The sequence below is a fragment of the Pseudophryne corroboree genome, chromosome 11 (genome assembly GCF_028390025.1).
Source record: "Pseudophryne corroboree isolate aPseCor3 chromosome 11, aPseCor3.hap2, whole genome shotgun sequence".
Lineage (NCBI taxonomy): Eukaryota > Metazoa > Chordata > Amphibia > Anura > Myobatrachidae > Pseudophryne > Pseudophryne corroboree.
The window spans coordinates 358,262,604-358,290,328 of record NC_086454.1 but is presented as its reverse complement, the minus strand read 5'-3'; positions in this window follow the sequence as shown (position 1 = coordinate 358,290,328).

Sequence of the window (27,725 nt, the reverse complement as noted above, 5' to 3'; positions counted from 1 at the left end):
GGGCAGCGCTGTTACCTCTATTTCTGTGCCCTCAGCATATCCGCCAGCATCTGCTTCCTCCGGGACTGAGGAACCAGGACCACTGAGGTGAGTGGAGGGGGAGTTGTGCTTGGTAGTAAGTGTCTGGACAGCTCACCCCCAGATCACTTGGACTGCCGCTCACCCCCAGATCACTTGGACTGCAGGGACAGGGAAAAATAAATAAAATAAATGTAAAAACATGATATATTTATTAGAGATGAGCGGGTTCGGTTTCTCTGAATCCGAACCCGCCAGAACTTCATGGTTTTTTTCACGGGTCCGAGCGACTCGGATCTTCCCGCCTTGCTCGGTTAACCCGAGCGCGCCCGAACGTCATCATGACGCTGTCGGATTCTCGCGAGGCTCGGATTCTATCGCGAGACTCGGATTCTATATAAGGAGCCGCGCGTCGCCGCCATTTTCACACGTGCATTGAGATTGATAGGGAGAGGACGTGGCTGGCGTCCTCTCCATTTAGATTATAAGAGACTGAGAGAGATTTACTGGAGCTGACTAGGAGGAGTACTGTTACTGTAGAAGTGTAGAGACTGAGTGGAGAGAGTTTACTAGTGAGGACAGTGCAGTTTACTTTATAATCCGTTCTCTGCCTGAAAAAAGCGATACACAGCACACAGTGACTCAGTCACATACCATATCTGTGTGCACTGCTCAGGCTCAGGCCAGTGTGCTGCATCATCTATTATCTATATATAATATTATATATATCTGATTATCTGTCTGACTGCTCAGCTCACACAGCTTATAATTGTGGGGGAGACTGGGGAGCACTACTGCAGTGCCAGTTATAGGTTATAGCAGGAGCCAGGAGTACATAATATATTATATAGTGAGTGACCACCAGACACACAGTGCAGTTTATTTAATATATCCGTTCTCTGCCTGAAAAAAGCGATACACACAGTGACTCAGTCACATACCATATCTGTGTGCACTGCTCAGGCTCAGGCCAGTGTGCTGCATCATCTATTATCTATATATAATATTATATATATCTGATTATCTGTCTGACTGCTCAGCTCACACAGCTTATAATTGTGGGGGAGACTGGGGAGCACTACTGCAGTGCCAGTTATAGGTTATAGCAGGAGCCAGGAGTACATAATATATTATATAGTGAGTGACCACCAGACACACAGTGCAGTTTATTTAATATATCCGTTCTCTGCCTGAAAAAAGCGATACACACAGTGACTCAGTCAGTCACATACCATATCTATGTGCACTGCTCAGGCTCAGGCCAGTGTGCTGCATCATCTATATATATTATATATCTGTCTGACTGCTCAGCTCACACAGCTTATAATTGTGGGGGAGACTGGGGAGCACTACTGCAGTGCCAGTTATAGGTTATAGCAGGAGCCAGGAGTACATAATATTATATTAAAATTAAACAGTGCACACTTTTGCTGCAGGAGTGCCACTGCCAGTGTGACTAGTGACCAGTGACCTGACCACCAGTATATATAATATTAGTAGTATACTATCTCTTTATCAACCAGTCTATATTAGCAGCAGACACAGTACAGTGCGGTAGTTCACGGCTGTGGCTACCTCTGTGTCGGCACTCGGCAGCCCGTCCATAATTGTATATACCACCTAACCGTGGTTTTTTTTTCTTTCTTTATACATACATACTAGTTACGAGTATACTATCTCTTTATCAACCAGTCTATATTAGCAGCAGACACAGTACAGTGCGGTAGTTCACGGCTGTGGCTACCTCTGTGTCGGCACTCGGCAGCCCGTCCATAATTGTATATACCACCTAACCGTGGTTTTTTTTTCTTTCTTTATACATACATACTAGTTACGAGTATACTATCTCTTTATCAACCAGTCTATATATTAGCAGCAGACACAGTACAGTGCGGTAGTTCACGGCGGTGGCTACCTCTGTGTCGGCACTCGGCAGCCCGTCCATAATTGTATATACCACCTAACCGTGGTTTTTTTTTCTTTCTTTATACATACATACTAGTTACGAGTATACTATCTCTTTATCAACCAGTCTATATTAGCAGCAGACACAGTACAGTGCGGTAGTTCACGGCTGTGGCTACCTCTGTGTCGGCACTCGGCAGCCCGTCCATAATTGTATATACCACCTAACCGTGGTTTTTTTTTCTTTCTTTATACATACATACTAGTTACGAGTATACTATCTCTTTATCAACCAGTCTATATATTAGCAGCAGACACAGTACAGTGCGGTAGTTCACGGCTGTGGCTACCTCTGTGTCGGCACTCGGCAGCCCGTCCATAATTGTATATACCACCTAACCGTGGTTTTTTTTTCTTTCTTTATACATACATACTAGTTACGAGTATACTATCTCTTTATCAACCAGTCTATATTAGCAGCAGACACAGTACAGTGCGGTAGTTCACGGCTGTGGCTACCTCTGTGTCGGCACTCGGCAGCCCGTCCATAATTGTATATACCACCTAACCGTGGTTTTTTTTTCTTTCTTTATACATACATACTAGTTACGAGTATACTATCTCTTTATCAACCAGTCTATATATTAGCAGCAGACACAGTACAGTGCGGTAGTTCACGGCTGTGGCTACCTCTGTGTCGGCACTCGGCAGCCCGTCCATAATTGTATATACCACCTAACCATGGTTTTTTTTTCTTTCTTTATACATACATACTAGTTACGAGTATACTATCTCTTTATCAACCAGTCTATATATTAGCAGCAGACACAGTACAGTGCGGTAGTTCACGGCTGTGGCTACCTCTGTGTCGGCACTCGGCAGCCCGTCCATAATTGTATATACCACCTAACCGTGGTTTTTTTTTCTTTCTTTATACATACATACTAGTTACGAGTATACTATCTCTTTATCAACCAGTCTATATATTAGCAGCAGACACAGTACAGTGCGGTAGTTCACGGCTGTGGCTACCTCTGTGTCGGCACTCGGCAGCCCGTCCATAATTGTATATACCACCTAACCATGGTTTTTTTTTCTTTCTTTATACATACATACTAGTTACGAGTATACTATCTCTTTATCAACCAGTCTATATATTAGCAGCAGACACAGTACAGTGCGGTAGTTCACGGCTGTGGCTACCTCTGTGTCGGCACTCGGCAGCCCGTCCATAATTGTATATACCACCTAACCGTGGTTTTTTTTTCTTTCTTTATACATACATACTAGTTACGAGTATACTATCTCTTTATCAACCAGTCTATATATTAGCAGCAGACACAGTACAGTGCGGTAGTTCACGGCTGTGGCTACCTCTGTGTCGGCACTCGGCAGCCCGTCCATAATTGTATATACCACCTAACCGTGGTTTTTTTTTCTTTCTATATACATACATACTAGTTACGAGTATACTATCTCTTTATCAACCAGTCTATATATTAGCAGCAGACACAGTACAGTGCGGTAGTTCACGGCTGTGGCTACCTCTGTGTCGGCACTCGGCAGCCCGTCCATAATTGTATATACCACCTAACCGTGGTTTTTTTTTCTTTCTTTATACATACATACTAGTTACGAGTATACTATCTCTTTATCAACCAGTCTATATATTAGCAGCAGACACAGTACAGTGCGGTAGTTCACGGCTGTGGCTACCTCTGTGTCGGCACTCGGCAGCCCGTCCATAATTGTATATACCACCTAACCGTGGTTTTTTTTTCTTTCTTTATACATACATACTAGTTACGAGTATACTATCTCTTTATCAACCAGTCTATATATTAGCAGCAGACACAGTACAGTGCGGTAGTTCACGGCTGTGGCTACCTCTGTGTCGGCACTCGGCAGCCCGTCCATAATTGTATATACCACCTAACCGTGGTTTTTTTTTCTTTCTTTATACATACATACTAGTTACGAGTATACTATCTCTTTATCAACCAGTCTATATATTAGCAGCAGACACAGTACAGTGCGGTAGTTCACGGCTGTGGCTACCTCTGTGTCGGCACTCGGCAGCCCGTCCATAATTGTATACTAGTATCCAATCCATCCATCTCCATTGTTTACCTGAGGTGCCTTTTAGTTGTGCCTATTAAAATATGGAGAACAAAAATGTTGAAGTTCCAAAATTAGGGAAAGATCAAGATCCACTTCCACCTCGTGCTGAAGCTGCTGCCACTAGTCATGGCCGAGACGATGAAATGCCAGCAACGTCGTCTGCCAAGGCCGATGCCCAATGTCATAGTACAGAGCATGTCAAATCCAAAACACCAAATATCAGTAAAAAAAGGACTCCAAAACCTAAAATAAAATTGTCGGAGGAGAAGCGTAAACTTGCCAATATGCCATTTACCACGCGGAGTGGCAAGGAACGGCTGAGGCCCTGGCCTATGTTCATGGCTAGTGGTTCAGCTTCACATGAGGATGGAAGCACTCAGCCTCTCGCTAGAAAAATGAAAAGACTCAAGCTGGCAAAAGCAGCACAGCAAAGAACTGTGCATTCTTCGAAATCCCAAATCCACAAGGAGAGTCCAATTGTGTCGGTTGCGATGCCTGACCTTCCCAACACTGGACGTGAAGAGCATGCGCCTTCCACCATTTGCACGCCCCCTGCAAGTGCTGGAAGGAGCACCCGCAGTCCAGTTCCTGATAGTCAGATTGAAGATGTCAGTGTTGAAGTACACCAGGATGAGGAGGATATGGGTGTTGCTGGCGCTGGGGAGGAAATTGACCAGGAGGATTCTGATGGTGAGGTGGTTTGTTTAAGTCAGGCACCCGGGGAGACACCTGTTGTCCGTGGGAGGAATATGGCCGTTGACATGCCAGGTGAAAATACCAAAAAAATCAGCTCTTCGGTGTGGAGGTATTTCACCAGAAATGCGGACAACAGGTGTCAAGCCGTGTGTTCCCTTTGTCAAGCTGTAATAAGTAGGGGTAAGGACGTTAACCACCTCGGAACATCCTCCCTTATACGTCACCTGCAGCGCATTCATAATAAGTCAGTGACAAGTTCAAAAACTTTGGGTGACAGCGGAAGCAGTCCACTGACCTGTAAATCTCTTCCTCTTGTAACCAAGCTCACGCAAACCACCCCACCAACTCCCTCAGTGTCAATTTCCTCCTTCCCCAGGAATGCCAATAGTCCTGCAGGCCATGTCACTGGCAATTCTGACGAGTCCTCTCCTGCCTGGGATTCCTCCGATGCATCCTTGCGTGTAACGCCTACTGCTGCTGGCGCTGCTGTTGTTGCCGCTGGGAGTCGATGGTCATCCCAGAGGGGAAGTCGTAAGCCCACTTGTACTACTTCCAGTAAGCAATTGACTGTTCAACAGTCCTTTGCGAGGAAGATGAAATATCACAGCAGTCATCCTACTGCAAAGCGGATAACTGAGTCCTTGACAACTATGTTGGTGTTAGACGTGCGTCCGGTATCCGCCGTTAGTTCACAGGGAACTAGACAATTTATTGAGGCAGTGTGCCCCCGTTACCAAATACCATCTAGGTTCCACTTCTCTAGGCAGGCGATACCGAGAATGTACACGGACGTCAGAAAAAGACTCACCAGTGTCCTAAAAAATGCAGTTGTACCCAATGTCCACTTAACCACGGACATGTGGACAAGTGGAGCAGGGCAGGGTCAGGACTATATGACTGTGACAGCCCACTGGGTAGATGTATGGACTCCCGCCGCAAGAACAGCAGCGGCGGCACCAGTAGCAGCATCTCGCAAACGCCAACTCTTTCCTAGGCAGGCTACGCTTTGTATCACCGCTTTCCAGAATACGCACACAGCTGAAAACCTCTTACGGCAACTGAGGAAGATCATCGCGGAATGGCTTACCCCAATTGGACTCTCCTGTGGATTTGTGGCATCGGACAACGCCAGCAATATTGTGTGTGCATTAAATATGGGCAAATTCCAGCACGTCCCATGTTTTGCACATACCTTGAATTTGGTGGTGCAGAATTTTTTAAAAAACGACAGGGGCGTGCAAGAGATGCTGTCGGTGGCCAGAAAAATTGCGGGACACTTTCGGCGTACAGGCACCACGTACAGAAGACTGGAGCACCACCAAAAACTACTGAACCTGCCCTGCCATCATCTGAAGCAAGAAGTGGTAACGAGGTGGAATTCAACCCTCTATATGCTTCAGAGGTTGGAGGAGCAGCAAAAGGCCATTCAAGCCTATACAATTGAGCACGATATAGGAGGTGGAATGCACCTGTCTCAAGTGCAGTGGAGAATGATTTCAACGTTGTGCAAGGTTCTGATGCCCTTTGAACTTGCCACACGTGAAGTCAGTTCAGACACTGCCAGCCTGAGTCAGGTCATTCCCCTCATCAGGCTTTTGCAGAAGAAGCTGGAGGCATTGAAGAAGGAGCTAAAAGGGAGCGATTCCGCTAGGCATGTGGGACTTGTGGATGCAGCCCTTAATTCGCTTAACAAGGATTCACGGGTGGTCAATCTGTTGAAATCAGAGCACTACATTTTGGCCACCGTGCTCGATCCTAGATTTAAAGCCTACCTTGGATCTCTCTTTCCGGCAGACACAGGTCTGCTGGGGTTGAAAGACCTGCTGGTGACAAAATTGTCAAGTCAAGCGGAACGCGACCTGTCAACATCTCCTCCTTCACATTCTCCCGCAACTGGGGGTGCGAGGAAAAGGCTCAGAATTCCGAGCCCACCCGCTGGCGGTGATGCAGGGCAGTCTGGAGCGACTGCTGATGCTGACATCTGGTCCGGACTGAAGGACCTGACAACGATTACGGACATGTCGTCTACTGTCACTGCATATGATTCTCTCAACATTGATAGAATGGTGGAGGATTATATGAGTGACCGCATCCAAGTAGGCACGTCACACAGTCCGTACTTATACTGGCAGGAAAAAGAGGCAATTTGGAGGCCCTTGCACAAACTGGCTTTATTCTACCTAAGTTGCCCTCCCACAAGTGTGTACTCCGAAAGAGTGTTTAGTGCCGCCGCTCACCTTGTCAGCAATCGGCGTACGAGGTTACATCCAGAAAATGTGGAGAAGATGATGTTCATTAAAATGAATTATAATCAATTCCTCCGCGGAGACATTGACCAGCAGCAATTGCCTCCACAAAGTACACAGGGAGCTGAGATGGTGGATTCCAGTGGGGACGAATTGATAATCTGTGAGGAGGGGGATGTACACGGTGATATATCGGAGGGTGAAGATGAGGTGGACATCTTGCCTCTGTAGAGCCAGTTTGTGCAAGGAGAGATTAATTGCTTCTTTTTTGGGGGGGGTCCAAACCAACCCGTCATATCAGTCACAGTCGTGTGGCAGACCCTGTCACTGAAATGATGGGTTGGTTAAAGTGTGCATGTCCTGTTTTGTTTATACAACATAAGGGTGGGTGGGAGGGCCCAAGGACAATTCCATCTTGCACCTCTTTTTTCTTTTCTTTTTCTTTGCATCATGTGCTGATTGGGGAGGGTTTTTTGGAAGGGACATCCTGCGTGACACTGCAGTGCCACTCCTAGATGGGCCCGGTGTTTGTGTCGGCCACTAGGGTCGCTAATCTTACTCACACAGCTACCTCATTGCGCCTCTTTTTTCTTTGCGTCATGTGCTGTTTGGGGAGGGTTTTTTGGAAGGGACATCCTGCGTGACACTGCAGTGCCACTCCTAGATGGGCCCGGTGTTTGTGTCGGCCACTAGGGTCGCTAATCTTACTCACACAGCTACCTCATTGCGCCTCTTTTTTTCTTTGCGTCATGTGCTGTTTGGGGAGGGTTTTTTGGAAGGGCCATCCTGCGTGACACTGCAGTGCCACTCCTAGATGGGCCCGGTGTTTGTGTCGGCCACTAGGGTCGCTAATCTTACTCACACAGCTACCTCATTGCGCCTCTTTTTTTCTTTGCGTCATGTGCTGTTTGGGGAGGGTTTTTTGGAAGGGACATCCTGCGTGACACTGCAGTGCCACTCCTAGATGGGCCCGGTGTTTGTGTCGGCCACTAGGGTCGCTTATCTTACTCACACAGCGACCTCGGTGCAAATTTTAGGACTAAAAATAATATTGTGAGGTGTGAGGTATTCAGAATAGACTGAAAATGAGTGTAAATTATGGTTTTTGAGGTTAATAATACTTTGGGATCAAAATGACCCCCAAATTCTATGATTTAAGCTGTTTTTTAGTGTTTTTTGAAAAAAACACCCGAATCCAAAACACACCCGAATCCGACAAAAAAAATTCGGTGAGGTTTTGCCAAAACGCGTTCGAACCCAAAACACGGCCGCGGAACCGAACCCAAAACCAAAACACAAAACCCGAAAAATTTCAGGCGCTCATCTCTAATATTTATATCACAGCCGCCCGCCGCCCACCGCTGACCAGCGCTCACTGCCGCACGCTGCACCGCCACTGAAAGCTGACCACCGCAGACCACAACTGACGGTGGTCAGAGGGACATCAACGCCGCATCGGGCAACGGGCAGCAAATTTCTGGCTCTTGATCTTTTCAAATTGTAGTTCCAGTTTCGAAAGGGCAGCGGCAGTGATATCACAGCATTATATGCAACAAGTGTGGCAGTATATGATATATACTGTATACAGTATAAGCAGTGGGACTGGCATGCCATATAATGATTAAATAAGAGAACTGGTACTTTTGTTAAATTTAACTGTAGACATAAATATACTGTAGCTACAATCAGTGTCGGACTGGGCATGAAGGGCCCACTGGGGGAATGCAGTTATAGGGGCCCATACTTAAGGGTGTGGCCAGCCAACAAAAGGGGTGTGGCCAGACTCCACAGAGGCTTGAAATACACAATAGTCTAGTGCAGTGTAATGCAACATATCTACCATGTATAATACAAGTGCACAGTCTGGAAACTGATCCCTAGACAACGGAGTGGGCACTCAGGCAGTGCGGCCTACCAGTGGTTTTCCTGGTACCCCTGTGGGCCAGTCCAACCCTGGTTACAATGGAGGCAGCACTCAAGATCGAAGAGAGTCTCAGTATTAAATGGCAAACTTGCACAATTCCAGCCGCAATCCCATTGGCCAGTGACACAGAAATAAGGCGGGCGGGCAGACACAGGAAGGAGACGCTGATTGCTGTGTGTCTAATGCTGTGATACATTAAAGATGCAGTTAGATTATGTACATACTGCCCCCCCACCCCCCCTCCCCCTGCTATATGGGTGCAACCATCACCGGATATACTGCACCATAATCCGGTTTTATTTCTTTTATGCACTACTGAATATACAGCGGAGAAGAGGAGAGGGGGAAGGATCTCTTGGTGATATCCTAACAGAGGAGAAGAACTTGCTTGGTGTCCAGCCATTGCTGTGTTAGTGCCATGCAGGTGTAGATTCACCACTTACCAGGCGCCGCACTCTCTCACCTTCAGGTATCGGAACCTTCAACGGACCTGGAAATCTTCAGTCGGACCCGGACACGGAGATCCCCTCTCGGAGCTGACGACAGACGAACTGGGGAGAAAGTAAACCAAATTAAGGGGGGGTATCAACCCTTCTTCCACCGGAAAAGGGGATACCCCAGGGGGTGGCGGCGACCTTCACCGGTAGGGTGTAAGGTCATCACCGGCGCAAAGCCTCAGCCACCCAATTCTCACACACTCGCACTCTCATGCGTAGTGTAATAAAGGGGTTCTCACGTCCGTGAGCAAACCCCTAATCCGGCGCTCGGGGACAGACAAAGGGACGGACGGTCACAGATGTTACTCACCGTTGATTCCGCACTGCGGACTTCTTCTCCACTTACAGGTCCCTGTATGGAGGCAAACAAACAACAGCTGTGCAGGGCCTAACTCTACCCTAGTGTAACACCACTACACTAATGTAACGGCAGAGCCCTCAAACTAGCTCTGTGTGTGTGGTGCGACAAAACTAGACACAAACTTAACAAACTTGGCCCTGCACGGAGACAACACACATCACAATAGCAGTGCGAGTAACAACCACGGTGCTGTCCCTTTCACTACCCGCCTTATATTCCTAGCGGCCGCCAAACTGAGCTAGGGCCTAATGCCCTCTATTGTCCCACAGGGCTATTGCTTGTACATGCCCGCCTATCTTGCGCCATGGTCTGGGGAGGGGGGCACCCGGTGGGCTAGGGAGCTAAGGCGGTAGCAGGGGCACCTGAGAAGGGCCTACCTGACCCGGTGGGAGAGGCACCAGGGGGGAGCTTCATCAGCTCTTTTCTTCCCACCCCTGGTGGCCTCTCTGGCGCTCCCCTTCACTCTTCTGCCGCTGGCCCGTCCTGGCCAGCGGCGCCGACGTCGCCTCTCCGAGTCCAGCCGCCGCTGGACATCTTCTCTGGAGCCGCCCGCGTCTTCATTCCTCTTCCACGGCCACCGGAGCTCTTCCCACGGCGTCTTCTTCTCCTCACCGCCGCCCGGCTCTTCACTGCTCCTCGGCGCGGCTTCTTTTTCCTTCGGCTCCTGTCTGGTATCTGATGTCACACGCCGGGAGCGGGTCCTATGAAGCAGCGAGCGCAGATTGGCTCGCCGCGCCTGTTTCTGATTAGCCATCACGGACGGCGCCGGATTTGAAATGCTGGCAGTCTGGTGCAGGGAAACGTCTGATCCCTGCACCGGACATCCGCCGCTGTCCCAGTGCTGTCACACATGTTTTCCCGCAGGGGAAACAGATCCCCTGCGTGCTGCTGCTGGGATGCTTCCCGGGGTACAGGCCAGATCTCCACATTACCTTAAGGGGATATGGTGCTGGTGGTTTGTGCATGAATTCATCTGTCCTGGAGCATTTTCTTCTAGGAGGTTGAAGCACTTGTCATAGTTTCCATTTGTTCATGTTGGATTTACATTATATTACCATTATTACGCTATATTTTCTTTCCATTTATTCATTCCCCATATTTTTTCCCTAATCGAGTGGAATATCCATCAAGAACTTTACTGGCTGGACTGCTGTATCCTCCATGAATTGTTTTAGACATCAGAACACCATTGGGGGTCATTCTGAGTTGATCGCTCGCTAGCTACTTTTAACAGCCGTGCAAACGCATAGTCGCCGCCCACGGGGGAGTGTATTTTTGCTTTGCAAGTGTGCAAACGCCTGTGCAGCCGAGCGGGACGAAAAAGTTTTGTGCAGTTTCTGAGTAGCTCTGGACTTACTCAGCCGCTGCGATCACTTCAATCTTTTGGTCCCGGAATTGACGTCAGACACCCGCCCTGCAAACGCTTGGACACGCCTGTGTTTTTCCAAACACTCCCAAAAAACGGTCAGTTGACACCCACAAACGCCCTCTTCCTGTCAATCTTCTTGCGATCGGCTGTGCGAATGGATTCTTTGTTAAATCCATCGCCCAGCAACGATCCGCTTTGTGACCGTACGAGGTGCCTGCGCATTGCGGTGCATACACATATGCAGTAGTAAGCCTGTTTGCTGCGCTGCGAAAAATGGCAGCGAGCGATCAACTCGGAATGACCCCCATAGTGTAGATACATTTTTTGTTCATAGAGATCTCATAACAGATATGTCAGTTCTAAAGACTCTGACATCAATGGGGTAAATTTACTAAGATTTGGGTCCTATTTAAGATGGAATGTTGCCCATAGCAACCAATCAGATTTCACTTCTCATTTATCTTAGCACCTTCTAGAACAGCGGTGGCCAACCCGCGGCTCTCAAGCTGCATGCGGCTCTTTTATCCTCCGCATACGGCTCGATCCGCTCCCGGCCACCGGTGCCCAACACTGCGCTGCTTCAGGACTTCAGGCGTGTGAGGAGAGGGGAGGAGAGTGCAGCGCGCGCCTCTCCTGACCCTCTGACTCCTGTCCTGCAGCTGTGTCTATCTTCAATTCGGTGCCTGGCCTTGAGCCAATCAGAGCTCGCGGCCTGGCAGTTAAACTGCTGATTGGCTGCCGGACCGCGAGCTCTGATTGGCTCACGTGCCGCTGCTGAATTGAAGATAGACACCGCCGCCAAAGTCAGAGGAACAAGAGAGGCATGCGCTGCGCTCTCCTCCCCTCCCCTCACAGCAGCAGCACAAAGGTGAGCAGCACTTGGGGGGGAGCCACTGTGGGGACATGTGGATCTGCACTGGGGGCATAGCTGGCACTGTGGGGGCATGTGGATCTGCACTGTGGGCATATCTGGCACTGTGGGGGCATGTGGATCTGCACTGGGGGCATAGCTGGCACTGTGGGGGCATGTGTATCTGCACTGGAGGCATAGCTGGCACTGTGGGGCATGTGGATCTGCACTGGGGGCATAGCTGGCACTGTGGGGGCATGTGTATCTGCACTGGTGGCATATGAGGCACTGTGGGGGCATGTGTATCTGCACTGGTGGCATATGAGGCACTGTGGGGGCATGTGGATCTGCACTGGAGGCGTAGCTGGCACTGTGGGGGCATGTGTATCTGCACTGGAGGCATAGCTGGCACTGTGGGGGCATGTGGATCTGCACTGGAGGCATAGCTGGCACTGTGGGGGCATGTGGATCTGCACTGGAGGCATAGCTGGCACTGTGGGGGCATGTGGATCTGCACTGGAGGCATAGCTGGCACTGTGGGGGCATGTGGATCTGCACTGGAGGCATAGCTGGCACTGTGGGGGCATGTGGATCTGCACTGGAGGCATAGCTGGCACTGTGGGGGCATGTGGATCTGCACTGGAGGCATAGCTGGCACTGTGGGGGCATGTGGATCTGCACTGGAGGCATAGCTGGCACTGTGGGGGCATGTGGATCTGCACTGGAGGCATAGCTGGCACTGTGGGGGCATGTGGATCTGCACTGGAGGCATAGCTGGCACTGTGGGGTCGCATGTGTATCTGCACTGGAGGCATAGCTGGCACTGTGGGGGCATGTGGATCTGCACTGGAGGCATAGCTGGCACTGTGGGGGCATGTGTATCTGCACTGGGGGCATAGCTGGCACTGTGGGGGCATGTGGATCTGCACTGGGGGCATATGAGGCACTGTGGGGGCATGTGTATCTGCACTGGTGGCATATGAGGCACTGTGGGGGCATGTGTATCTGCACTGGTGGCATATGAGGCACTGTGGGGGCATGTGTATCTGCACTGGGGGCATATGAGGCACTGTGGGGACATGTGTATCTGCACTGGGGGCATATGAGGCACTGTGGGGGCATGTGTATCTGCACTGGGGGCATATCTGGCACTGTGGGGGCATGTGTATCTGCACTGGGGGCATATCTGGCACTGTGGGGGCATGTGTATCTGCACTGGGGGCATATCTGGCACTGTGGGGGCATGTGTATCTGCACTGGGGCATATCTGCACTGGGGCATATCTGGCACTCTGTGGGCATATCTGGCACTATGTGGGCATGTGTATCTGCACTGGAGGCATATCTGGCACTGTGGGGACATGTGTATCTGCATCGGGGGCATATCTGGCACTGGGGGCATATCTGGCACTGTGGGGACATGTGTATCTGGCACTGGGGGCATATATGTATCTGGCACTGGGGGCATATATTTATCTGGCACTGTGGTGGCACCCATTTTTTGGCATTTTTATATGTATGTGGCACTGTACAACATGACTAAACAGGGTTATGACACAAGGTCACACTCAAACAAACGTCATACCGAAAGGTGTGTGCACAAAAATGGGGCATGGCTTTGTGACAACTAGGCCACACCCCCATTTTTGCGTGCGCGCCTTCAGCACGCGCAAGATAGTGGCTCTTGCACTTGCCTATGTATCTTTTCTGGCTCTTTGCCTCCGACTGGTTGGCCACCACTGTTCTAGAAGATATTACCTGGAATCTGATTGGTTGCTATGGGCAACATCCCATCTGAAATAGAACTCCCATCTTAGTAAATTTACCTTAATGTCTTCATAGCCTTGCTAATGCTTATCCTTAAACACAACTATTTTTTTTACCTCAATGGCAAACACTATCTACAGCAGAAGGGTTGTGCAGTGGGGTTCAGCGTAATCCCATCCTGGCAAATACTATCTACAGCAGAAGGGTTGTGCAGTGGGGTTCAGCGTAATCCCATCCTGGCAAACACTATCTACAGCAGAAGGGTTGTGCAGTGGGGTTCAGCGTAATCCCATCCTGGCAAACACTATCTACAGCAGAAGGGTTGTGCAGTGGGGTTCAGCGTGCTCCCATCCTGGCAAACACTATCTACAGCCGAAGGTTTATGCAGTGGGGTTCAGCTTCTGTTTATGTACCTGATAATGTGCAAAATCCGGTGTACTCCAGCCTGTTTTACTCTATTACAGCTTCTGTTTATGTACCTGATACTGTGCACAATCCGGTGTACTCCAGCCTGTATTTACTCTACTAGAGCTTCTGTGTATGTACCTGATACTGTGCACAATCCGGTGTACTCCAGCCTATATTTACTCTACTAGAGCTTCTGTTTATGTACCTGATACTGTGCACAATCCGGTGTACTCCAGCCTGTATTTACTCTACTAGAGCTTCTGTTTATGTACCTGATACTGTGCACAATCCGGTGTACTCCAGCCTGTATTTACTCTACTAGAGCTTCTGTTTATGTACCTGATACTGTGCACAATCCGGTGTACTCCAGTCTGTATTTACTCTACTAGAGCTTCTGTTTATGTACCTGATACTGTGCACAATCCGGTGTACTCCAGCCTGTATTTACTCTACTAGAGCTTCTGTTTATGTACCTGATACTGTGCACAATCCAGTGTACTCCAGCCTGTATTTACTCTACTAGAGCTTCTGTGTATATACCTGATACTGTGCACAATCCGGTGTACTCCAGCCTGTATTTACTCTACTAGAGCTTCTGTTTATGTACCTGATACTGTGCACAATCCGGTGTACTCCAGCCTGTATTTACTCTACTAGAGCTTCTGTTTATGTACCTGATACTGTGCACAATCCAGTGTACTCCAGCCTGTATTTACTCTACTAGAGCTTCTGTTTATGTACCTGATACTGTGCACAATCCGGTGTACTCCAGCCTGTATTTACTCTACTAGAGCTTCTGTTTATGTACCTGATACTGTGCACAATCCGGTGTACTCCAGCCTGTATTTACTCTACTAGAGCTTCTGTTTATGTACCTGATACTGTGCACAATCCGGTGTACTCCAGCCTGTATTTACTCTACTAGAGCTTCTGTTTATGTACCTGATACTGTGCACAATCCGGTGTACTCCAGCCTGTATTTACTCTACTAGAGCTTCTGTTTATGTACCTGATACTGTGCACAATCCGGTCTACTCCAGCCTGTATTTACTCTACTAGAGCTTCTGTTTATGTACCTGATACTGTGCACAATCCGGTGTACTCCAGCCTGTATTTACTCTACTAGAGCTTCTGTTTATGTACCTGATACTGTGCACAATCCGGTGTACTCCAGCCTGTATTTACTCTACTAGAGCTTCTGTTTATGTACCTGATACTGTGCACAATCCGGTGTACTCCAGCCTGTATTTACTCTACTAGAGCTTCTGTTTATGTACCTGATACTGTGCACAATCCGGTGTACTCCAGCCTGTATTTACTCTACTAGAGCTTCTGTGTATGTACCTGATACTGTGCACAATCCGGAGTACTCCAGCCTGTATATACTCTACTAGAGCTTCTGTTTATATACCTGATACTGTGCACAATCCAGTGTACTCCAGCCTGTATTTACTCTACTAGAGCTTCTGTTTATGTACCTGATACTGTGCACAATCCGGTGTACTCCAGCCTGTATTTACTCTACTAGAGCTTCTGTTTATGTACCTGATACTGTGCACAATCCGGTGTACTCCAGCCTGTATTTACTCTACTAGAGCTTCTGTTTATGTACCTGATACTGTGCACAATCCGGTGTACTCCAGCCTGTATATACTCTACTAGAGCTTCTGTTTATGTACCGGATACTGTGCACAATCCGGTGTACTCCAGCCTGTATTTACTCTACTAGAGCTTCTGTTTATGTACCTGATACTGTGCACAATCCGGTGTACTCCAGCCTTTATTTACTCTACTAGAGCTTCTGTTTATGTACCTGATACTGTGCACAATCCGGTGTACTCCAGCCTGTATTTACTCTACTAGAGCTTCTGTTTATGTACCTGATACTGTGCACAATCCGGTGTACTCCAGCCTGTATTTACTCTACTAGAGCTTCTGTTTATGTACCTGATACTGTGCACAATCCGGAGTACTCCAGCCTGTATTTACTCTACTAGAGCTTCTGTTTATGTACCTGATACTGTGCACAATCCGGTGTACTCCAGCCTGTATTTACTCTACTAGAGCTTCTGTTTATGTACCTGATACTGTGCACAATCCGGTGTACTCCAGCCTGTATTTACTCTACTAGAGATTCTGTTTATGTACCTGATACTGTGCACAATCCAGTGTACTCCAGCCTGTATTTACTCTACTAGAGCTTCTGTTTATGTACCTGATACTGTGCACAATCCGGTGTACTCCAGCCTGTATTTACTCTACTGGAGCTTCTGTTTATGTACCTGATACTGTGCACAATCCGGTGTACTCCAGCCTGTATTTACTCTACTAGAGCTTCTGTTTATGTACCTGATACTGTGCACAATCCGGTGTACTCCAGCCTGTATTTACTCTACTAGAGCTTCTGTTTATGTACCTGATACTGTGCACAATCCAGTGTACTCCAGCCTGTATTTACTCTACTAGAGCTTCTGTTTATGTACCTGATACTGTGCACAATCCAGTGTACTCCAGCCTGTATTTACTCTACTAGAGCTTCTGTGTATGTACCTGATACTGTGCACAATCCGGTGTACTCCAGCCTGTATTTACTCTACTAGAGCTTCTGTGTATGTACCTGATACTGTGCACAATCCGGTGTACTCCAGCCTGTATTTACTCTACTAGAGCTTCTGTTTATGTACCTGATACTGTGCACAATCCGGAGTACTCCAGCCTGTATTCACTCTACTGGAGCTTCTGTGTATGTACCTGATACTGTGCACAATCCGGTGTACTCCAGCCTGTATTTACTCTACTAGAGCTTCTGTGTATGTACCTGATACTGTGCACAATCCGGTGTACTCCAGCCTGTATTCACTCTACTAGAGCTTCTGTTTATATACCTGATACTGTGCACAATCCGGTGTACTCCAGCCTGTATTTACTCTACTAGAGCTTCTGTGTATGTACCTGATACTGTGCACAATCCAGTGTACTCCAGCCTGTATTTACTCTACTAGAGCTTCTGTTTATGTACCTGATACTGTGCACAATCGGTGTACTCCAGCCTGTATTTACTCTACTAGAGCTTCTGTTTATGTACCTGATACTGTGCACAATCCAGTGTACTCCAGCCTGTATTTACTCTACTAGAGCTTCTGTTTATATACCTGATACTGTGCACAATCCGGTGTACTCCAGCCTGTATTTACTCTACTAGAGCTTCTGTGTATGTACCTGATACTGTGCACAATCCGGTGTACTCCAGCCTGTATTCACTCTACTAGAGCTTCTGTTTATATACCTGATACTGTGCACAATCCGGTGTACTCCAGCCTGTATTTACTCTACTAGAGCTTCTGTTTATGTACCTGATACTGTGCACAATCCGGTGTACTCCAGTCTGTATTTACTCTACTAGAGCTTCTGTTTATGTACCTGACACTGTGCACAATCCGGTGTACTCCAGCCTGTATTTACTCTACTAGAGCTTCTGTTTATGTACCTGATACTGTGCACAATCCGGTGTACTCCAGCCTGTATTTACTCTACTAGAGCTTCTGTTTATGTACCTGATACTGTGTACAATCCGGTGTACTCCAGCCTGTATTTACTCTACTAGAGCTTCTGTTTATGTACCTGATACTGTGCACAATCCAGTGTACTCCAGTCTGTATTTACTCTACTAGAGCTTCTGTTTATGTACCTGACACTGTGCACAATCCGGTGTACTCCAGCCTGTATATACTCTACTAGAGCTTCTGTTTATGTACCTGATACTGTGCACAATCCGGTGTACTCCAGCCTGTATTTACTCTACTAGAGCTTCTGTTTATGTACCTGATACTGTGCACAATCCGGTGTACTCCAGCCTGTATTTACTCTACTAGAGCTTCTGTTTATGTACCTGATACTGTGCACAATCCGGTGTACTCCAGCCTGTATTTACTCTACTAGAGCTTCTGTTTATATACCTGATACTGTGCACAATCCGGAGTACTCCAGCCTGTATTTACTCTACTAGAGCTTCTGTTTATGTACCTGATACTGTGCACAATCCGGAGTACTCCAGCCTATATTTACTCTACTAGAGCTTCTGTTTATGTACCTGATACTGTGCACAATCCAGTGTACTCCAGCCTGTATTTACTCTACTAGAGCTTCTGTTTATATACCTGATACTGTGCACAATCCAGTGTACTCCAGCCTGTATTTACTCTACTAGAGCTTCTGTTTATGTGCCTGGTACTGTGCACAATCCGGTGTACTCCAGCCTGTATTTACTATACTAGAGATTCTGTGTATGTACCTGATACTGTGCACAATCCAGTGTACTCCAGCCTGTATTTACTCTACTAGAGCTTCTGTTTATGTACCTGATACTGTGCACAATCCAGTGTACTCCAGCCTGTATTTACTATACTAGAGATTCTGTGTATATACCTGATACTGTGCACAATCCAGAGTACTCCAGCCTGTATATACTCTACTAGAGCTTCTGTTTATGTACCTGATACTGTGCACAATCTAGAGTACTCCAGCCTGTATTTACTCTACTAGAGCTTCTGTTTATGTACCTGATACTGTGCACAATCCGGTGTACTCCAGCCTGTATTTACTCTACTAGAGCTTCTGTTTATTTACCTGATACTGTGCACAATCCAGTGTACTCCAGCCTGTATTTACTCTACTAGAGCTTCTGTTTATGTACCTGATACTGTGCACAATCCGGTGTACTCCAGCCTGTATTTACTCTACTAGAGCTTCTGTTTATATACCTGATACTGTGCACAATCCGGTGTACTCCAGCCTGTATTTACTCTACTAGAGCTTCTGTGTATGTACCTGATACTGTGCACAATCCAGTGTACTCCAGCCTGTATTTACTCTACTAGAGCTTCTGTTTATGTACCTGATACTGTGCACAATCCGGTGTACTCCAGCCTGTATTTACTCTACTAGAGCTTCTGTTTATATACCTGATACTGTGCACAATCCAGTGTACTCCAGCCTGTATTTACTCTACTAGAGCTTCTGTTTATGTACCTGATACTGTGCACAATCCAGTGTACTCCAGCCTGTATTTACTCTACTAGAGCTTCTGTGTATGTACCTGATACTGTGCACAATCCGGTGTACTCCAGCCTGTATTTACTCTACTAGAGCTTCTGTGTATGTACCTGATACTGTGCACAATCCGGTGTACTCCAGCCTGTATTTACTCTACTAGAGCTTCTGTTTATATACCTGATACTGTGCACAATCCGGAGTACTCCAGCCTGTATTTACTCTACTAGAGATTCTGTTTATGTACCTGATACTGTGCACAATCCGGAGTACTCCAGCCTGTATTTACTCTACTAGAGCTTCTGTTTATGTACCTGATACTGTGCACAATCCGGTGTACTCCAGCCTGTATTTACTCTACTAGAGCTTCTGTTTATATACCTGATACTGTGCACAATCCAGTGTACTCCAGCCTGTATTTACTCTACTAGAGCTTCTGTTTATGTACCTGATACTGTGCACAATCCAGTGTACTCCAGCCTGTATTTACTCTACTAGAGCTTCTGTGTATGTACCTGATACTGTGCACAATCCGGTGTACTCCAGCCTGTATTTACTCTACTAGAGCTTCTGTGTATGTACCTGATACTGTGCACAATCCGGTGTACTCCAGCCTGTATTTACTCTACTAGAGCTTCTGTTTATATACCTGATACTGTGCACAATCCGGTGTACTCCAGCCTGTATTTACTCTACTAGAGCTTCTGTTTATGTACCTGATACTGTGCACAATCCGGTGTACTCCAGCCTGTATTTACTCTACTAGAGCTTCTGTTTATGTACCTGATACTGTGCACAATCCGGTGTACTCCAGCCTGTATTTACTCTACTAGAGCTTCTGTTTATATACCTGATACTGTGCACAATCCAGTGTACTCCAGCCTGTATTTACTCTACTAGAGCTTCTGTTTATGTACCTGATACTGTGCACAATCCAGTGTACTCCAGCCTGTATTTACTCTACTAGAGCTTCTGTGTATGTACCTGATACTGTGCACAATCCGGTGTACTCCAGCCTGTATTTACTCTACTAGAGCTTCTGTGTATGTACCTGATACTGTGCACAATCCGGTGTACTCCAGCCTGTATTTACTCTACTAGAGCTTCTGTGTATGTACCTGATACTGTGCACAATCCGGTGTACTCCAGCCTGTATTTACTCTACTAGAGCTTCTGTTTATATACCTGATACTGTGCACAATCCGGTGTACTCCAGCCTGTATTTACTCTACTAGAGCTTCTGTTTATATACCTGATACTGTGCACAATCCAGTGTACTCCAGCCTGTATATACTCTACTAGAGCTTCTGTTTATGTACCTGATACTGTGCACAATCCGGTGTACTCCAGCCTGTATTTACTCTACTAGAGCTTCTGTTTATGTACCTGATACTGTGCACAATCCGGTGTACTCCAGCCTGTATTTACTCTACTAGAGCTTCTGTTTATGTACCTGATACTGTGCACAATCCAGTGTACTCCAGCCTGTATTTACTCTACTAGAGCTTCTGTTTATGTACCTGATACTGTGCACAATCCGGAGTACTCCAGCCTGTATTTACTCTACTAGAGCTTCTGTTTATGTACCTGATACTGTGCACAATCCGGTGTACTCCAGCCTGTATTTACTATACTAGAGCTTCTGTTTATGTACCTGATACTGTGCACAATCCGGTGTACTCCAGCCTGTATTTACTCTACTAGAGCTTCTGTTTATATACCTGATACTGTGCACAATCCGGTGTACTCCAGCCTGTATTTACTCTACTAGAGCTTCTGTTTATGTACCTGATACTGTGCACAATCCAGTGTACTCCAGCCTGTATTTACTCTACTAGAGCTTCTGTTTATGTACCTGATACTGTGTACAATCCGGTGTACTCCAGCCTGTATTTACTCTACTAGAGCTTCTGTTTATGTACCTGATACTGTGCACAATCCGGAGTACTCCAGCCTGTATTTACTCTACTAGAGCTTCTGTGTATGTACCTGATACTGTGCACAATCCGGAGTACTCCAGCCTGTATTTACTCTACTGGTGCTTCTGTTTATGTACCTGATACTGTGCACAATCCGGTGTACTCCAGCCTGTATTTACTCTACTAGAGCTTCTGTTTATGTACCTGATACTGTGCACAATCCGGTGTACTCCAGCCTGTATTTACTCTACTAGAGCTTCTGTTTATGTACCTGATACTGTGCACAATCCGGTGTACTCCAGCCTGTATTTACTCTACTAGAGCTTCTGTTTATGTACCTGATACTGTGCACAATCCGGTGTACTCCAGCCTGTATTTACTCTACTAGAGCTTCTGTTTATGTACCTGATACTGTGCACAATCCGGTGTACTCCAGCCTGTATTTACTCTACTAGAGCTTCTGTTTATGTACCTGATACTGTGCACAATCCAGTGTACTCCAGCCTGTATTTACTCTACTAGAGCTTCTGTGTATGTACCTGATACTGTGCACAATCCGGTGTACTCCAGCCTGTATTTACTCTACTAGAGCTTCTGTGTATGTACCTGATACTGTGCACAATCCAGTGTACTCCAGCCTGTATTTACTCTACTAGAGCTTCTGTTTATATACCTGATACTGTGCACAATCCGGAGTACTCCAGCCTGTATTTACTCTACTAGAGCTTCTGTGTATGTACCTGATACTGTGCACAATCCGGTGTACTCCAGCCTGTATTTACTCTACTAGAGCTTCTGTTTATATACCTGATACTGTGCACAATCCGGAGTACTCCAGCCTGTATTTACTCTACTAGAGCTTCTGTTTATGTACCTGATACTGTGCACAATCCGGTGTACTCCAGCCTGTATTCACTCTACTGGAGCTTCTGTTTATGTACCTGATACTGTGCACAATCCAGTGTACTCCAGCCTGTATTTACTCTACTAGAGCTTCTGTTTATGTACCTGATACTGTGCACAATCCGGTGTACTCCAGCCTGTATTTACTCTACTAGAGCTTCTGTTTATGTACCTGATACTGTGCACAATCCGGTGTACTCCAGCCTGTATTTACTCTACTAGAGCTTCTGTTTATATACCTGATACTGTGCACAATCCGGAGTACTCCAGCCTGTATTCACTCTACTGGAGCTTCTGTTTATGTACCTGATACTGTGCACAATCCGGTGTACTCCAGCCTGTATTTACTCTACTAGAGCTTCTGTTTATGTACCTGATACTGTGCACAATCCGGTGTACTCCAGCCTGTATTTACTCTACTAGAGCTTCTGTGTATGTACCTGATACTGTGCACAATCCGGTGTACTCCAGCCTGTATTTACTCTACTAGAGCTTCTGTTTATGTACCTGATACTGTGCACAATCCAGTGTACTCCAGCCTGTATTTACTCTACTAGAGCTTCTGTTTATATACCTGATACTGTGCACAATCCGGAGTACTCCAGCCTGTATTTACTCTACTAGAGCTTCTGTTTATGTACCTGATACTGTGCACAATCCGGTGTACTCCAGCCTGTATTTACTCTACTAGAGCTTCTGTTTATGTACCTGATACTGTGCACAATCCGGTGTACTCCAGCCTGTATTTACTCTACTAGAGCTTCTGTGTATGTACCTGATACTGTGCACAATCCGGTGTACTCCAGCCTGTATTCACTCTACTGGAGCTTCTGTTTATGTACCTGATACTGTGCACAATCCGGTGTACTCCAGCCTGTATTTACTCTACTAGAGCTTCTGTTTATGTACCTGATACTGTGCACAATCCGGTGTACTCCAGCCTGTATTTACTCTACTAGAGCTTCTGTGTATGTACCTGATACTGTGCACAATCCGGTGTACTCCAGCCTGTATTTACTCTACTAGAGCTTCTGTGTATGTACCTGATACTGTGCACAATCCGGTGTACTCCAGCCTGTATTTACTCTACTAGAGCTTCTGTTTATGTACCTGATACTGTGCACAATCCGGTGTACTCCAGCCTGTATTTACTCTACTAGAGCTTCTGTTTATGTACCTGATACTGTGCACAATCCGGTGTACTCCAGCCTGTATTTACTCTACTAGAGCTTCTGTTTATGTACCTGATACTGTGCACAATCCGGTGTACTCCAGCCTGTATTTACTCTACTAGAGCTTCTGTTTATGTACCTGATACTGTGCACAATCCGGTGTACTCCAGCCTGTATTTACTCTACTAGAGCTTCTGTTTATGTCCCTGATACTGTGCACAATCCGGTGTACTCCAGCCTGTATATACTCTACTAGAGCTTCTGTTTATGTCCCTGATACTGTGCACAATCCGGTGTACTCCAGCCTGTATATACTCTACTAGAGCTTCTGTGTATGTACCTGATACTGTGCACAATCCGGTGTACTCCAGCCTGTATTTACTCTACTAGAGCTTCTGTTTATATACCTGATACTGTGCACAATCCGGTGTACTCCAGCCTGTATTTACTCTACTAGAGCTTCTGTTTATGTACCTGATACTGTGCACAATCCGGTGTACTCCAGCCTGTATTCACTCTACTAGAGCTTCTGTTTATGTACCTGATACTGTGCACAATCCAGTGTACTCCAGCCTGTATTTACTCTACTAGAGCTTCTGTTTATGTACCTGATACTGTGCACAATCCAGTGTACTCCAGCCTGTATTTACTCTACTAGAGCTTCTGTTTATGTACCTGATACTGTGCACAATCCGGTGTACTCCAGCCTGTATTTACTCTACTAGAGCTTCTGTTTATGTACCTGATACTGTGCACTATCCAGAGTACTCCAGCCTGTATTTCCTCTACTGGAGCTTCTGTTTATGTACCTGATACTGTGCACAATCCGGTGTACTCCAGCCTGTATTTACTCTACTAGAGCTTCTGTGTATGTACCTGATACTGTGCACAATCCGGTGTACTCCAGCCTGTATTTACTCTACTAGAGCTTCTGTTTATGTACCTGATACTGTGCACAATCCGGTGTACTCCAGCCTGTATTTACTCTACTAGAGCTTCTGTGTATGTACCTGATACTGTGCACAATCCGGAGTACTCCAGTCTGAATTTACTCTACTGGAGCTTCTGTTTATGTCCCGGATACTGTGCACAATCCGGTGTACTCCAGCCTGTATTCACTCTACTGGAGCTTCTGTTTATGTACCTGATACTGTGCACAATCCGGTGTACTCCAGCCTGTATTTACTCTACTAGAGCTTCTGTTTATGTACCTGATACTGTGCACAATCCGGTGTACTCCAGCCTGTATTTACTCTACTAGAGCTTCTGTTTATGTACCTGATACTGTGCACAATCCGGAGTACTCCAGCCTGTATTCACTCTACTGGAGCTTCTGTTTATGTACCTGATACTGTGCACAATCCGGAGTACTCCAGCCTGTATTTACTCTACTAGAGCTTCTGTTTATGTACCTGATACTGTGCACAATCCGGTGTACTCCAGCCTGTATTTACTCTACTAGAGCTTCTGTTTATGTGCCTGATACTGTGCACAATCCGGTGTACTCCAGCCTGTATTTACTCTACTAGAGCTTCTGTTTATATACCTGATACTGTGCACAATCCAGTGTACTCCAGCCTGTATTTACTCTACTAGAGCTTCTGTGTATGTACCTGATACTGTGCACAATCCAGTGTACTCCAGCCTGTATTTACTCTACTAGAGCTTCTGTTTATGTACCTGATACTGTGCACAATCCGGTGTACTCCAGCCTGTATTTACTCTACTAGAGATTCTGTTTATGTACCTGATACTGTGCACAATCCGGTGTACTCCAGCCTGTATTTACTCTACTAGAGCTTCTGTGTATGTACCTGATACTGTGCACAATCCAGTGTACTCCAGCCTGTATTTACTCTACTAGAGCTTCTGTTTATGTACCTGATACTGTGTACAATCCGGTGTACTCCAGCCTGTATTTACTCTACTAGAGCTTCTGTTTATGTACCTGATACTGTGCACAATCCGGTGTACTCCAGCCTGTATTTACTCTACTAGAGCTTCTGTTTATGTACCTGATACTGTGCACAATCCGGTGTACTCCAGCCTGTATTTACTCTACTAGAGCTTCTGTTTCTGTACCTGATACTGTGCACAATCCGGTGTACTCCAGCCTGTATATACTCTACTAGAGCTTCTGTTTATATACCTGATACTGTGCACAATCCGGTGTACTCCAGCCTGTATTTACTCTACTAGAGCTTCTGTTTATGTACCTGATACTGTGTACAATCCGGTGTACTCCAGCCTGTATTTACTCTACTAGAGCTTCTGTTTATGTACCTGATACGGTGCACAATCCGGTGTACTCCAGCCTGTATTTACTCTACTAGAGCTTCTGTGTATGTACCTGATACTGTGCACAATCCGGTGTACTCCAGCCTGTATATACTCTACTAGAGCTTCTGTTTATATACCTGATACTGTGCACAATCCGGTGTACTCCAGCCTGTATTTACTCTACTAGAGCTTCTGTTTATGTACCTGATACTGTGCACAATCCGGTGTACTCCAGCCTGTATTTACTCTACTAGAGCTTCTGTTTATGTACCTGATACTGTGCACAATCCGGTGTACTCCAGCCTGTATATACTCTACTAGAGCTTCTGTTTATATACCTGATACTGTGCACAATCCGGTGTACTCCAGCCTGTATTTACTCTACTAGAGCTTCTGTTTATGTACCTGATACTGTGCACAATCCGGTGTACTCCAGCCTGTATTTACTCTACTAGAGCTTCTGTGTATGTACCTGATACTGTGCACAATCCGGAGTACTCCAGCCTGTATTTACTCTACTAGAGCTTCTGTTTATGTTCCTGATACTGTGCACAATCCGGAGTACTCCAGCCTGTATTTACTCTACTAGAGCTTCTGTTTATATACCTGATACTGTGCACAATCCAGTGTACTCCAGCCTGTATTTACTCTACTAGAGCTTCTGTTTATGTACCTGATACTGTGCACAATCCGGTGTACTCCAGCCTGTATTTACTCTACTAGAGCTTCTGTTTATGTACCTAATACTGTGCACAATCCGGAGTACTCCAGCCTGTATTTACTCTACTAGAGCTTCTGTTTATGTACCTGATACTGTGTACAATCCGGTGTACTCCAGCCTGTATTTACTCTACTAGAGCTTCTGTTTATGTACCTGATACTGTGCACAATCCGGTGTACTCCAGCCTGTATATACTCTACTAGAGCTTCTGTTTATGTACCTGATACTGTGCACAATCCGGTGTACTCCAGCCTGTATTTACTATACTAGAGCTTCTGTTTATGTACCTGATACTGTGCACAATCCGGTGTACTCCAGCCTGTATTTACTCTACTAGAGCTTCTGTTTATGTTCCTGATACTGTGCACAATCCGGTGTACTCCAGCCTGTATTTACTCTACTAGAGCTTCTGTTTATATACCTGATACTGTGCACAATCCGGTGTACTCCAGCCTGTATTTACTCTACTAGAGCTTCTGTTTATGTACCTGATACTGTGCACAATCCAGTGTACTCCAGCCTGTATATACTCTACTAGAGCTTCTGTTTATGTACCTGATACTGTGCACAATCCGGTGTACTCCAGCCTGTATTTACTCTACTAGAGCTTCTGTTTATGTACCTGATACTGTGCACAATCCGGAGTACTCCAGCCTGTATTTACTCTACTAGAGCTTCTGTTTATGTACCTGATACTGTGCACAATCCGGTGTAATCCAGCCTATATTTACTCTACTAGAGCTTCTGTGTATGTACCTGATACTGTGCACAATCCGGTGTAATCCAGCCTGTATTTACTCTACTAGAGATTCTGTTTATGTACCTGATACTGTGCACAATCCGGTGTACTCCAGCCTGTATTTACTCTACTAGAGCTTCTGTTTATGTACCTGATACTGTGCACAATCCGGTGTACTCCAGCCTGTATTTACTCTACTAGAGCTTCTGTTTATATACCTGATACTGTGCACAATCCGGAGTACTCCAGCCTGTATTTACTCTACTAGAGCTTCTGTTTATGTACCTGATACTGTGCACAATCCGGTGTACTCCAGCCTGTATTTACTCTACTAGAGCTTCTGTTTATGTACCTGATACTGTGCACAATCCGGTGTACTCCAGCCTGTATTTACTCTACTAGAGCTTCTGTTTATGTACCTGATACTGTGCACAATCCGGTGTACTCCAGCCTGTATTTACTCTACTAGAGCTTCTGTTTATATACCTGATACTGTGCACAATCCGGTGTACTCCAGCCTGTATTTACTCTACTAGAGCTTCTGTTTATGTACCTGATACTGTGCACAATCTAGAGTACTCCAGCCTGTATATACTCTACTAGAGCTTCTGTTTATGTACCGGATACTGTGCACAATCCGGTGTACTCCAGCCTGTATTTACTCTACTAGAGCTTCTGTTTATGTACCTGATACTGTGCACAATCCGGTGTACTCCAGCCTGTATTTACTCTACTAGAGCTTCTGTTTATGTACCTGATACTGTGCACAATCCGGTGTACT